This window comes from Phalaenopsis equestris, unplaced genomic scaffold (assembly GCF_001263595.1).
Source record: "Phalaenopsis equestris unplaced genomic scaffold, ASM126359v1 Scaffold000924, whole genome shotgun sequence".
Lineage (NCBI taxonomy): Eukaryota > Viridiplantae > Streptophyta > Magnoliopsida > Asparagales > Orchidaceae > Phalaenopsis > Phalaenopsis equestris.
Window position 1 is genome coordinate 339,524 of NW_018165363.1, and position 13,026 is coordinate 352,549.

The following is a 13,026-nucleotide window of genomic DNA, read 5'->3' on the forward strand; positions in this document are numbered from 1 at the left end:
AGTTCGAGATTTCTGTAGAAGCTAAAGGAATAAACTCAAGTTTGCCTTAATGCATCACCTATGAACAAAAAGTCAGACAGAAGCTGCCAAAACATTATCCTTAATATTCTAAGAAAAAAGGTGGAGGGAACCAAAGTAAAATAGATAGATATCTTCCCTTGGTATTGTGGCTTATCCAAACGATACCATCCTCATTGTCCATCCAACCTCCATTCATACTATTTCATGGGATGGATGTTATGTTGTCTATCAACCACAATAACTATAGTCGAGAGTCCTAACAACTTCAGCTTTTGACAATGAAAACTTAATGGAGTGGCAAGAAACTTACAATGAAGGAACAATGCTTACTGTGGACTTAGTGAAAGAAAGTCAGGCTAATGCAACTCTTTGAAAAGAAGAGATCAAATGGAGGACAACCATAACTACAAGAAAAATGCCTGAGAAGAAAAATTTTCCCTTTAAGATTTGATATTGAAGAAAGCTTAGCCCACCGCTAGAGGACAGGTGATCATAAACTAGTTCAGACTTGGAACAACCCCTACATCATTTATGAATTCCACACGAATGTAGAGTGGTGATAATTTAAACAAATTTCTCTTTAAAATATTAATCGAATGTTGATAAAACTTTTTATTTCTTATTTGTATTCATTTTTATAAACAAACTATTTCTTTTCAAAATATGCTCTAATTACTCCAGATTGAATAACACATGGAAATAAAAGAAAATTACCTTTAAGAATACTTTGCTCGAGGAACTATCATTTGACATTCGTCAATTTTGCATGATCTCACTTGCATTTCACTCTGCATTTTATCTGTAATTTTATTGATTTATCATAAATTTACACTTGAGAAAGACTTTTATTCATGTAGTGCAAGTTAGAGGCGTTGAACACTATTTTCGTTTATTTTTCTCTTTTTTATTTTTAATAGGAGTCGCTAGCTTGTCGGTCGTCGTATGTTTCCCCCATTCAAATAAATCTCTCTCCTGAATCAAATCAGTGATTCGAAGAGGAGAGGAATCGAATAAGAAGGCATATACAACAAAGAGACAAATACGAGAAAAAGTAAAATGTGGAGAGTCTATGTGCAATAAACCTCGTAAGGATAGGCCAAGTATGTCCACCCAAACAAGATCAGGCGGAGGTACCTTGAACCAATATCCACGAAAGAAGTATCTACATAAACTACCCATAACCAGAGATTCAAATGTATGTACATGTTCTGGGGTCAAGAGTACTCTCAGAGGAACGTGTTCCTGCTGGTTAATTATATCTTGGGGGATACCCAAGAATACTCTCGATAAAAGGAGTTTGGCTTATATTAGGCTTATATTATCATAGGTATAGGAAATCAAAGGAAGGTTATTCCGTGTGGGAATAGTCCCGATGCTTCAAAGCTCAGGCTAAGCAATCAGGCAGAGAGTGAGTCTCTCACATCCTAAATGGGTAGCGGCTAATCAGCACACGAGACCCACAGAATAATCTAAATCATCTTAACGGGGATATCCCAACACATCAAAGCACGTCTGGGCTATAAGGGCAGAGGAAAAATCGTCATATCCCGAATGGGTGGCAGCTTATCAGTATCGGGTCGTCAAGGTGATATCAACGAAGTTAAGGAGCGATACAGCTCAAAGGGAATCAACAAAAGGAAGGTAGAGTGATCCTAAAATGGTAGAGGTATCTGAGTCGGGGTACCACGGACCCATCATACATAGCTACAAAGACCCTAAGTCTACCTGGTCGTGAAGGTAGTCGAGCCAACACGTCCTGAGATTCCCAGTCAGCAAACCGTGAATTACGTCGTCCACAAGAACCTCGGTAGCTCTAGGAAGAAAAATCTATCTCATGACTATAAATTAGAGCTCCAAGAGGTGTGGCTTATATCATTCAAAGTGGCAAGGATGCCTCAAGAAAGAAGGAGAAGTGGAGGTTCAGCTACAAAGCTAGAAATGCTCCAAACAAAAGGATTTATACCTCATCTGGGTCGGGGAACCTTCTAACACCCTAAGCGCACTAGACAACCACCTATATAAAAATATGTTGGGCCAGCCAGGTTGGATAAGCACAGGGACTCCTTGGAATATGCAAATATGATGCAGTTATCTATAGCGATCCTAAATATTATGGAGGCCCTATTAATATATGTAAAAAAGCAAAATTGCAATTTTTAGATTCTGAATATTTTAATTATCTTCAATATTTTATTTAGGATTTTTTAAATGGAAAAATTACAATTTGAGAGTCTTTAATGAGCCTATATTATATCGTGAAATCCCAGATAAATCACAAAAATAAATAAGGAAAACACATGCAGATGTGCAAGCATGCAGGCATGTAACAGAAAGTAAAACAAGCCAAATCAAAATAATAAACAGGTCGGTGCTGCTGAGTCGGCAACATATCCCAGAAAAGAAAAAGGCAACCAGACTCCGCATATACATGCCCGATCCTAATTCTATACATCAATATAAAATGTAGCAATAAGATATGAGGCACGAGCATCTGCTCCTGGTCCTCTCCACATGGTTCCCGTGCCTAATGCATCAGAACCCATGCATGTATCTTATTTTTGCTACAGAACTCTCTTAGACTCTAAAAAGTACATATGAAAAAGAAAAGACTCAATCCTGCATAAAAACATATGTCAGTGGGAAAGTTCACATGCAAATAATGTATCATGAGCCATGCCTTAAAAGTGGGGGAGCTAATAGCACCTATAAGAAAAAGGGTCAGAAATCATTAGTTGCTCCCCTAATAGCGGTACACGTGTGTGTGAGTGCATATAAATAGGCATGGTTCCCTACAAAAGAATGCCCTAACGCACTACCAAACATATGCAGCATGCAGTCACGCCACAAGCATAATGCAAAAGAAAGATACCTGGCTAGGGCAACCAATCCAACAGAGAACAATAGTCTTGCATCAAAAAGATTATCTAGCACCCTAAATCCTAGCCTAACACACCATCTAATAGAAGTGCGTCAACCTAGTATCTAAGTGCGGGGTAAGTCTGGGTATAGTATGACTTTGACGGGGTCGCCATACCGGCTCCATCCTAAAGATCTGAAAGATCTAAAAAGTGTCACGAAGAGTGGTGACAAGAGTTAGATCTATTAGATCTTTAGCACAGTCATAATCGTGTCAATCCCGATGACTTAACTCGCATTGCTCACCAGGATCAACCCAACAAATACTGCTCGTTAAGGCATCGCGACCAACACGGGGTCACTCTCCTAACAAGCCTAGCTCGCTATCCATGCAAACATGCAAATGCAAGAAAATCAAAACATATAAGTAGTGATAAAGAGTATGTCGTGAAGGCGGTGACTCGTAGGAATGGGCATGCCGTGGCGGCAGGGGGTGAAAAGAGGGGATGCCGGTGAGGCAACGCCCCCGAAGGTGGGCATTTCGTGACGGCAGCAGCCCGAAAAGAGGTATATCGGTAAAGCAGTGACCTGAAGGTAAGCATACCATGACAGCAGCAACCCGAAAAGAGGGTATGTAGGTAAGGCAGTGACTCGAAGGTGGGTATATCGTGGTGATAGCAGCCCAGAAAGAGGGTATGCCGGTAAGGTAGTGACCTGAAGGTGGGCATACTGTGACGGCAGCGGCCTGAAAAGAGGGTATGATGATAAGGCAGTGACCCGAAGGAATGAGCAAACCGTGGCGGCAGCGGCCCAGAACGAAGGCTTGACGGTAAGGTAGTGACCCGAAGGTATGGGCATGTCGTGGCGGTAGGAGCCCGAAAAGAGGGTGTGTCAGTAAGATAATGACCTAGAGGAATGGGCATGTCGTGAAGGCAGGAGCCCAAAAAGAGGGTATACTAGTAAGGCAATGACCCAAAAGTGGGCATTCCGTGATGGCAAGAGCTCGAAAAGAGGGTATGCCAGTAAGGAAATGTCCCGAAGGAACGGGCATGCCATGACGGCAGGAGCCCAAAAAGAGGGTATGCGATAAGGCAATGACCTGAAGAAATGCAACACAAGCAAATGATAATGATCATCCAAGCTAACACATACAAGATGCAACATGCAAGCATACAAACATGTGATATAATGCAAAAGCAAACAAACGTTCAAGTGATCGGTCGACCAAATCGTGGTGGTCGGTAGAACCAAAAGTGAGACGCTCACCGGGCCGGGTAGCCGGTCGGAGCTAAGTAAGATGCTCATCAGGCCAGGGCAACCGATTAGAGCGAAGTGAAATGCTCACTGGGCTGAGGTGGCCGATGGAAGCGAAGTGAAATTCAACATGCACAAAGCAAGAATGCAATATGAAGCAAACCAACATGCAGATAGAAAACCAGGCTCGTACTAACGACCTCACATGGGAAACCTGAGGTTTAGACCCTTGGATATGCGGCATTGCTGCCTCTTTCTATGGTAAGGAAACTTGGGGAGTTTCTCCCTAAATCTCCAAGGGGGAAACTCTCCACGGCGTCACGAATTGGGCTAGCTACAAAACTTTTCCCATTTCGTGAACTCTTCCAGACTTTGCAAAGCAAGCAACTATGCCAATTCCCAGCTTCTCCAAGTAAAGTTGAGGAACCCAAAGCATTGGGAGTAAGGCACTCCGACCCATCAGGACTTGTGCTAAGGTTCACAACAAATGGGAGACACTCAACTCTACGAAGGGTATTTGGCCACGTAGGAAAAAATCTAACCTAAAGGCTCACTCTAGGAATTCGACGATCAATCACATTGGTACGTTGACGCAATGGCTCACGCCAGTGCACGCACCCCGTGTGAGCGATCAAACCCACACGCCTAGATACCACTAAAACCTAGGGCCAGCTAGGAGTAGGAAATCTCACCACCGTGATGGTTGTAGACGCGTTCTTCTTATGCTAAAGAAGATCCCACGTTTCCAGCGAACCCCATCAGTGCTCCAGTCCGCACGCCAATTATCTCACAGATCATGCACGATACAATAAAAGAGGCAATGAGGGAGAGATGCCAAGTACCCCCAATGAATAATTTGAGCAGACAAAAATATGACCGACGCATATACCTTTACGAAAGGTTGAACGGGACACTATATGTCACGAAGGTGTCATCACCACGACGGCAACGAGGAGCTCCAACAGAGAGATAGAGAAGTGTTTTCGTAAGTTCTGCGTGTGAAGGAGGTGACGGCAGAAACTTCACCGGCGGAGGAGGCCTTACCGACGGAAGAGGAGACAAAGAGAAGACTCGGCCAAAGAAAGTTCAGACCGGCGGCAGCAGGTCGCCGGAGTGGGAGGAGGCCAGTGGAATGTTGTCGGCAAGAAGAGGAGCAGTGAGCTTCATCTGAGAAGAAGAAGAAAATACACGAGAAGCCAGCAAATGGAACCGGCGTGGAGAGAGGGTGAAGGTGGCTCAATCGGCGACTGTGAGAGGCTCTCCGGTGGCGGCGGCGCCAGTTTTCACTGGCGAGAAGGAAGAGGATGTTGGCGGCTCCGTTCGCTGGCTAGGAGAGGTAGTTTCGAGCGAGGAAGCATGGAGTAGATTCGGCCCTCGGGAAGGGAGATCTTGCAACTGGAGGAGTTTTCGACGAGGCGGAGGGCTCACCGGCGAGGGAGGCAGCCGGTTGTCGGAGCACGATGAAGGAGATCCGGGGGAAGTTTTCGCTATCGGGGAGGAGTCGCGAAAAATGGGAGAGGGGTTGCGATTGACTATGCGTGAGGTTAGGGATTTAGGGATTTTAAATTTCTTTTTTTAATAATAATAATGTTATTTATTATTTAAACTCCTCGATTTGGACATTTTTTGCACGTGCACGGAACCCCAACAAGATAGGTGTCCTTCCCGGGTAAAATTGGCGTTCCGGACGTGTTACGCGGTCCGTTTCGTTCTCTGGGGTCATCTGGACAACTTTGCTAACAATCAAGCCAATTGAAGTCAATTTCGTGTGTGACGCGACGAATAATATGTGTCGACCCGATCTGAGTCATCTGGCACGCAGAATGCCAATCGGCCTTTGCCTCAGAAAAAGGCCAAAGCCTAGCAAAATGACCTTGGCTACATGCCCCCCCTCAACACGTGTCGAAAGGTCTGAAGTAGATGTCTTGCGCTACAGGAGTCAACACGTGCATCAAACAATGTTCCTTAGTGCTCAAGCGGACACCCTACACTCGTGACATCAAAAACTGATGCAAAGGACCCCCAACAAGTGTGTTGCGCCACTAAGGCATGGTGCACTTGTTGGCAGCATCCTCAAAAGAAAAACTCTTCTAGTACTCTAGGTGACATCCCAAGAGAAGGATGAGATAAACTTTAACCATGCCATAAAAACTGGGCAGGGTATGGTCGAGGGTGTGGCTAGCTAGTCAAAACCAGTCAACCACAAAAATAGGTTCAAAGGCCAGAAGGCATAGCCACAGAAATAGGTTAAGAGACCATAGAGGCATAATCACATAAATAGGTTAAGAGGTCATAGAGGCATAACCTAGAAAATAGGTTCAGGGACCGTAAAGTCATAACCTAAGAGGGTGGTTCAGAGGTCGTCAAGGCATAACCACGAAAATAGGTTCAAAGGCCATAGAGGTATAATCTAGAAAATAGGTTCAGAGGCTGTAAAGGCATAACCTAAGAGGGTGGTTCAGAGGTCGTAGAGGCATAACCACAAAAATAGGTTCAGAGGCCGGAAAGACATGACCCAAAGTAGTGGTTTAGGGGCCACAAAGGCATAACCCAGGGGGTGGTTGAGAGGCCGTAGAGGCATGACCACGAGAATAGATTCAGAGGCCATAAAGGCATGACCTAGAAAATAGGTTCAGAGGCAGTAAAGGCATAACCTAAGAGGGTGTTTCAGAGGTCGTAGAGGCATAACCACAAAAATAGGTTCAGAGGCCGGAAAGGCATGACCCAAAGTAGTGGTTCAGGGGTTGTAAAGGCATCTCCACAAAAGTAGGTTTAGAGGCCACAAAGACATAACCTAGGGGGTGGTTCAGAGGCCGTAGAGGCATGACCATGAAAATAGGTTCAGAGGCCATAAAGGCATGACCTAGAAATTAGGTTCAAAGTTCGTAAAGGCATAACCTAAGAGGGTGGTTCAAAGGTCGTAGATGCATAACCACAAAAATAGGTTCATTGGTCGGAAAGGCATGACCCAAAATAGTGGTTGAGGGGTTGTAAAGGCATAACCACGAAAGTAGGTTCAGAGGCCATAAAGGCTTGACCTAGGAATGAGTTCAGAGGCCGTAGAGGCATGACCCAATGGATCCTAGCCAAGCCAGATAAACTGGACATGGTATGGCTGAGGGAAAGTTTGCCTAACCATATTTAACTGATCTCCTTGAGAAAAAAACACCCAACACTTTAATCAGTCGGCTATAAAGCACAACATATCCTGATCAGAGATGGTGATCTGCCAGTGACTATATAATATGGCTAACCGAGAAGGATGGTTCAGAGGCCGTGAAGGCATGACCAAACACAGTGGTTTACGGACCATAGAGGCATGGCTACGAAAATAGGTTTAGAGGCCATAAAGGCATAACCTAGGAATGAGTTCAGAGGTCATAAAGACATGACCCAAGCTAGTGGTTCATGGGCTATAGAAGCATGACCATGAAAATAGGTTCAGAGGTTGTAGAGGCATAACCTAGGGGTGGGTTCAGAGGTCGTAGAGGCATGACCCAAAGAATTTCTAAAAACGGAATACTCTCAAAAATGAATCGGCCCAAAAGGGCATGTGGTTCAAGAAGCATCAAAGTATAAGGCTATAAGAAGCCAAAGGTGTCAAAAAATAAGATGTCCTCATAACAGAGCCAACTCTAAGGTCACATGGCTCGAGGAACATGGCTAGAAAGCCAAAAGTGTCTGAAGACAGATTGTTCTCATAACAGAGCCGACTCTAAGGTCATATGGCTCGAGAAATGTGGCTATAAAACCAAAGAGTGTCCGAAGACAAGACATACTCACACTGAGCCAACTACAATGTAGTCGAGCTCGAGTGACATCGAACATATGACTATGTAAAGCCCAAGACGCTCTCATAAAGGAATTAACTGAAGCGGGCATATGGTTTGAAAGGTTGCAAAGCTAAACGGCTACAAAACCCGACATGCCTCAAAATGAGGTCTTATCATCAAGGGTCGGTCAAGTGAAGGCAATAGATCCATTAATCAGAACATCAAATGATCAAGAATGTATGTATCCCAATCAAAATAATTTAGGAGATATGTATCCTGACCAAGCATCAAATAAGGCAGGGGGGATGTAGGGGGTATGTATCCTGCTCAAATATATCAAATGGCGTAGTAGGTACGTATCTTGACTGAGCATATAAAATAATGCAAGAGGTATGTATCCTGGCAAAATATCAAATAAGCAACTATGAGGCTTAACATCCTGAGATATCATGCTCAAAGTATAGTCGGACATCCAAGTAATCCGACTTAACACAGATTGGTGGTAAAACCGATACGATATGTCATTCAACTTGGCAGACAAAACCAACCAAAGTAGTCAATAAAAAGATATGGTTATATTACCAAGATGGTCTAACCATAAGAGTGCTTCCATAAGCACTAATGAAATGACTCTCGCCATCTCGCCAGGGATTCTCTCATTTAGCAAGCTAATGTTTGTTGGGAAGGTATCGAGTGTCTTGATGCAGACATGGGTCAGCTACCTGACTGACACAACATGTCATTCGATGGGGTGGATAAAACCAGCCAAACCGATCGAAAATATATCATCTAAGTGGACTCAAAAGTTCAAATGTAGGGTGCTTTAAGCAAGCACTTATAAAGTAAGTCTCACTAAAAGGTCCCTCAGAACTAGCGAAGTAGCTATCACCGGGGAGAGCTCAACGGATGTTTCCTAGAAGAACTGACTAAGGCAATTCTCGTTGGGAAAAATACCGGGGCAAATGTCAGGCATTAAAACTGGCTTTGACATTGATCAGATAGATAATAGATGAAGTTTAAACCCGATACGACATGTCGCTCTGGCAAGGCAATGAAAATTGGCCAAGTCAGAATTATCAAAAAGGGTGACGATTAGAACATACTAACCCTTTATATGATACTGCAACCAGAGATTTGGTTGAATGAATTCTACTAGGGAATTGCAGCAGTATCCAAGAATGGTTGGTCAAAACATAACAGTTCAACTTCAAGGGTATGTAGCCTTGAGGCTGACCCAAGAACATCCCTCAAAGGGGAAAACACCACACTCATTTGAAGTGAGTGGGAAACTTTAATTCGGATCCACACGGGGTGCTCAATCGAATAGAGGTAGCAAGGAATGGAGCATAGATTTCCAGCACAAAAGAGGTGTCAATCGAACTTGGCCTTGGTCAATTGAGACATCTGAGAAGGGTTAGATCAAATAGAGTGCACCAACCAAATGGTATTTAGCCATAAGGCATAAAATAAAACATATCCCATAAGAGGGAATACATCACACTCATCTAAAGTGAGCAGAAAGAGCATATTCGTAGAAAGGTGCTCAATTCAGACCCTGTGTTGAATGGATAACCGGATAAGAATGCTAGGAAATGGCATGGCTTTCCTATAATAAGGCAAATATCAATTTGAATTGAATTCTGTCAATCGAGATATTGCAAAAGGTTAGGTAGGCATCATTTGTTAACCATGGAATACTTAATTATAAAGTTGAGCTCCAATCCTCTAAAAATAGGGCATCTTCCACTCTTATTTATGATGAGTGGGGAAAACGTATTTACCACACTCATTTATGATGGGTGGGACATGCTTGTTTGGACCCGCTCAAAGCGAGGAACTGAAAAGAGAGGATAAGAGAAGTAATTAGCTTCTCTTACACCGATTACTGGTTGCGTCAGGTATAAGCTGCCCATATGACTTCCAGTTTGCCTGTTTGACAATTTAGAAATCTGTTTTAAAAGATGCTCAAGACCTATCTTATGTGCAATAAGGAATAAGGTGGGCGTATGAGATGTCGCACAACATGTCCACAAAGAAGGCTAGTCAACTTCCAAAGCAAGAACTACTGGGACCCGATGGTCAAAGCATGAAGCGTAAGAGGGTGTGGGCAGAATCTCGCACTGAAGGCATGTCGGCTCCTGAAGGAAACCCGCCAGGACCCTAGGGTCGATGTATGAAGCGTAAAAAGTAACGGGTTAAATCCCACACACATAAATGACGAGTCAACTTCTGAAGGAAGGACTGCTGGACCCGAGGGTCAACGCACGAAGCGTAACACAAGTGGGTTAATACCCACGAAGGAGTGTAGCCACTTTTGAAGGAAGGGCCATCATGACCTGAAATCGATGCATAAAGCGTAATGAGGGTGGGTAGAAAACCATGCTAAAGACAATTCAACTTCCAAAGGAAGGACTGCCGGACCGTAGGGTCACCGCATAAAGCGTAGGAGCAGGTGGTTGTGCAGTATGTTGTTAGCCATGCCCACAAAGCTACTGAGAGCCTTCCATGACATTTATATTTTTTTTAATTGGCATAAATATTTTCTTATCTCTGGCATAAGATATTATCATGAATGATCTAATGTGACATACCAAATCAAACTGGTATGAGAAGCTCTCATGTACGCATTACAGATTCATGACCAACTATACCATGCAAAAGATAATGTTTGCAAAATTCAGGTCCATGTGGGATTTTCTTTAAGTACTCTTCCCTAGCCCCTTTCCTTTAATTCTCTTCACCCTTAGCCTAATAGGCCTCGTCATTTTTATCTGGGTGATAAGAAAATGTTTTCATTTTGGAGATATCTTTAAATCCACTACTAATTTATCAGTCATCCCAATGTTACTTAACAATTCTCTGAACCTCAATATTCTAAGGATCTTATCAGGAGAATTTTGAAATCAAAAGTTCTTTATATCCAAACTTTTGATTTCCCACTCACCTCAAGCTTCTTCTCAGGAGTGTTGGCCAATTTTTTTTTATTTTTTAGGCCTTTTTTTACACATTTTTTTCCTGAGAATTACTATATATGGTAGAGCATCTTTTATAATAAAGTGATTTCTTTTAACTCAAAATTCTCTTGAATTAATATTCTTAGAATTTCATGATCCATTACTTATTAAGCTTCCATCGGTCTAGCTATATGGAAAGTAAGAGATCTAAATAGTCTCAGAAACTACTAGCATCTCAATGTCACTCATCTAGTCATTATGAGGTATTCTCAGGACTTAGGTGAAAGTTCATTAAAGGAAGGGATTCGATGATCGTGACTTAGTTTGAATCCACCAAACCATGAGGATTTGCAAATCTTAAGAAGGCATACATGGTCTGCTCCAAGTTTATCCTCAAGATCTATCCTAGATTGAACCTCAAGAATCATCAAAGGCAAAGTCAAGATAAGCTAAGATAAGATTGACTGAGGGGCGTGATTCCTTTTGGAACCATCTCAACGGCCTCCAAAAATTGGAGTCCGAGCATCAAGAGATGTGGAGATATTTCAGTTATATAAGTAGAGAGGTCTAGCCAGCAATGTCAGATATTGAAGTATCCCGATGAGTCATGAACTGATTTATAGAGGCTAAGAGTCTAATCAGTTCAACATGACTATCAACAAGGTGATAAAATCAACTAAGTATAACAAAATATCCACAAAGTTGGATACAGGAGATGGATCAATCTCGCAATGATGCTTTCTCACCAAGAACAGACTAAAAGTCAATAAGGTTCTTAAAAAGATGAGGCACCAAATTCTAGTCAGGTTCAAGGCAGATTGAATAGAATGAATGCTTAAACATGTAGAATGGTCTTAGCAATGAAATTCTCTCATCAAGAGCTTAGCCAAAAGGCAAACTGGCTCAAATTTAATGAGGCATTCTCAAATAGTCTCTGAGATGCGTATCCCAACTAAACATGGATAGACCAAGACTAGCAAGGTGGTCTAATAGATACAACATGTCATGAACAAAGAAGTTTCGGGGTGTCCCCCAATTGGAGTATAGAACATCCATAATAGCCTTGCTTAATAGGTGAAAAGAGGTAGGATAAAGCACTCTTTAAAGAAAAGGCAAGTAAACCCCTCGCAGTCAAATGTAGAAAGTCATTCTACATGCAGCCGCAGCGTTGGGATATCAAAAAATGTGGTGGCAGTAATTTGCCTAACCCACTAGGTATTCGCCAAAGTAGGGCAATCAATGTCTGTCTTCAAATAAGGTGAGAATCAAGGGGGGTGTGCCCCAGATCTTCCTTTACAACATAGAACAAATTCATCTAACGATGAACAGGAAGCCACAACATTTTCCTAATGACTTATGGAAAGAGTATCAAGTGTAGGAAAAATCACTCCAACAGGATCATAACGATACCTATGGCACAACATCTGGTACAGTAGCACTAAGTACCACACCAAGGGTCCCATGAAATACCTAGGTGTGTCTCATGGCATGTATGACAGAAAATGAATATCTCGGCCTCAAAATTGGCCAACGGGCGAACCTCGGTCTTTTACTACGAGGGCCTATAGGATAAAAGGAATAAAGAAGCTTGCTCAGACATTTGGAGGATCTGAGTAAAGAACTTCTTTCAAGGAAGATGACCCATCCCTCATAGAGAGAAATGATACACCGAAAATATATGCATTTTTAGACCCATATTTTATACTTATTTTTTGTGATATTGCAGCTTAATGGAAGGTATTTTGATGTTTTTTGAAGGTTGTTAATTTTTATGACATAAAGCAAAAAGAAAGCAAAAAGGATGGAATTTGGAGTCAAAATAACATTTTTGAAGAAGTACTCAGTGTTGACTGCGCCAAGGGCAGCGTCGACCGCGCAGAACAACTGAATAGCTGAAATTTTTACTCAGCACTGACGGCGCCAAAGGCGGTTCAACCCCCATTTCAAGAAGGTTCGATGTATTTGGACGATTTTTGAAGAGTTTTGGGAGGCACCTCTTGGAGAACCGACCTTGGGCTTTATTTAGGGTCGAAATTCATCAGGAAATGGACTCCTTTTCACTCCAAAACGTTCCACCACGCTCTATTTTTGTCATTCTTCATAATCCATCTTCATTCCACCATATTGAAGTCTATTAGTGATTTTTCTTTTATAGTTTAGAGTTTGTG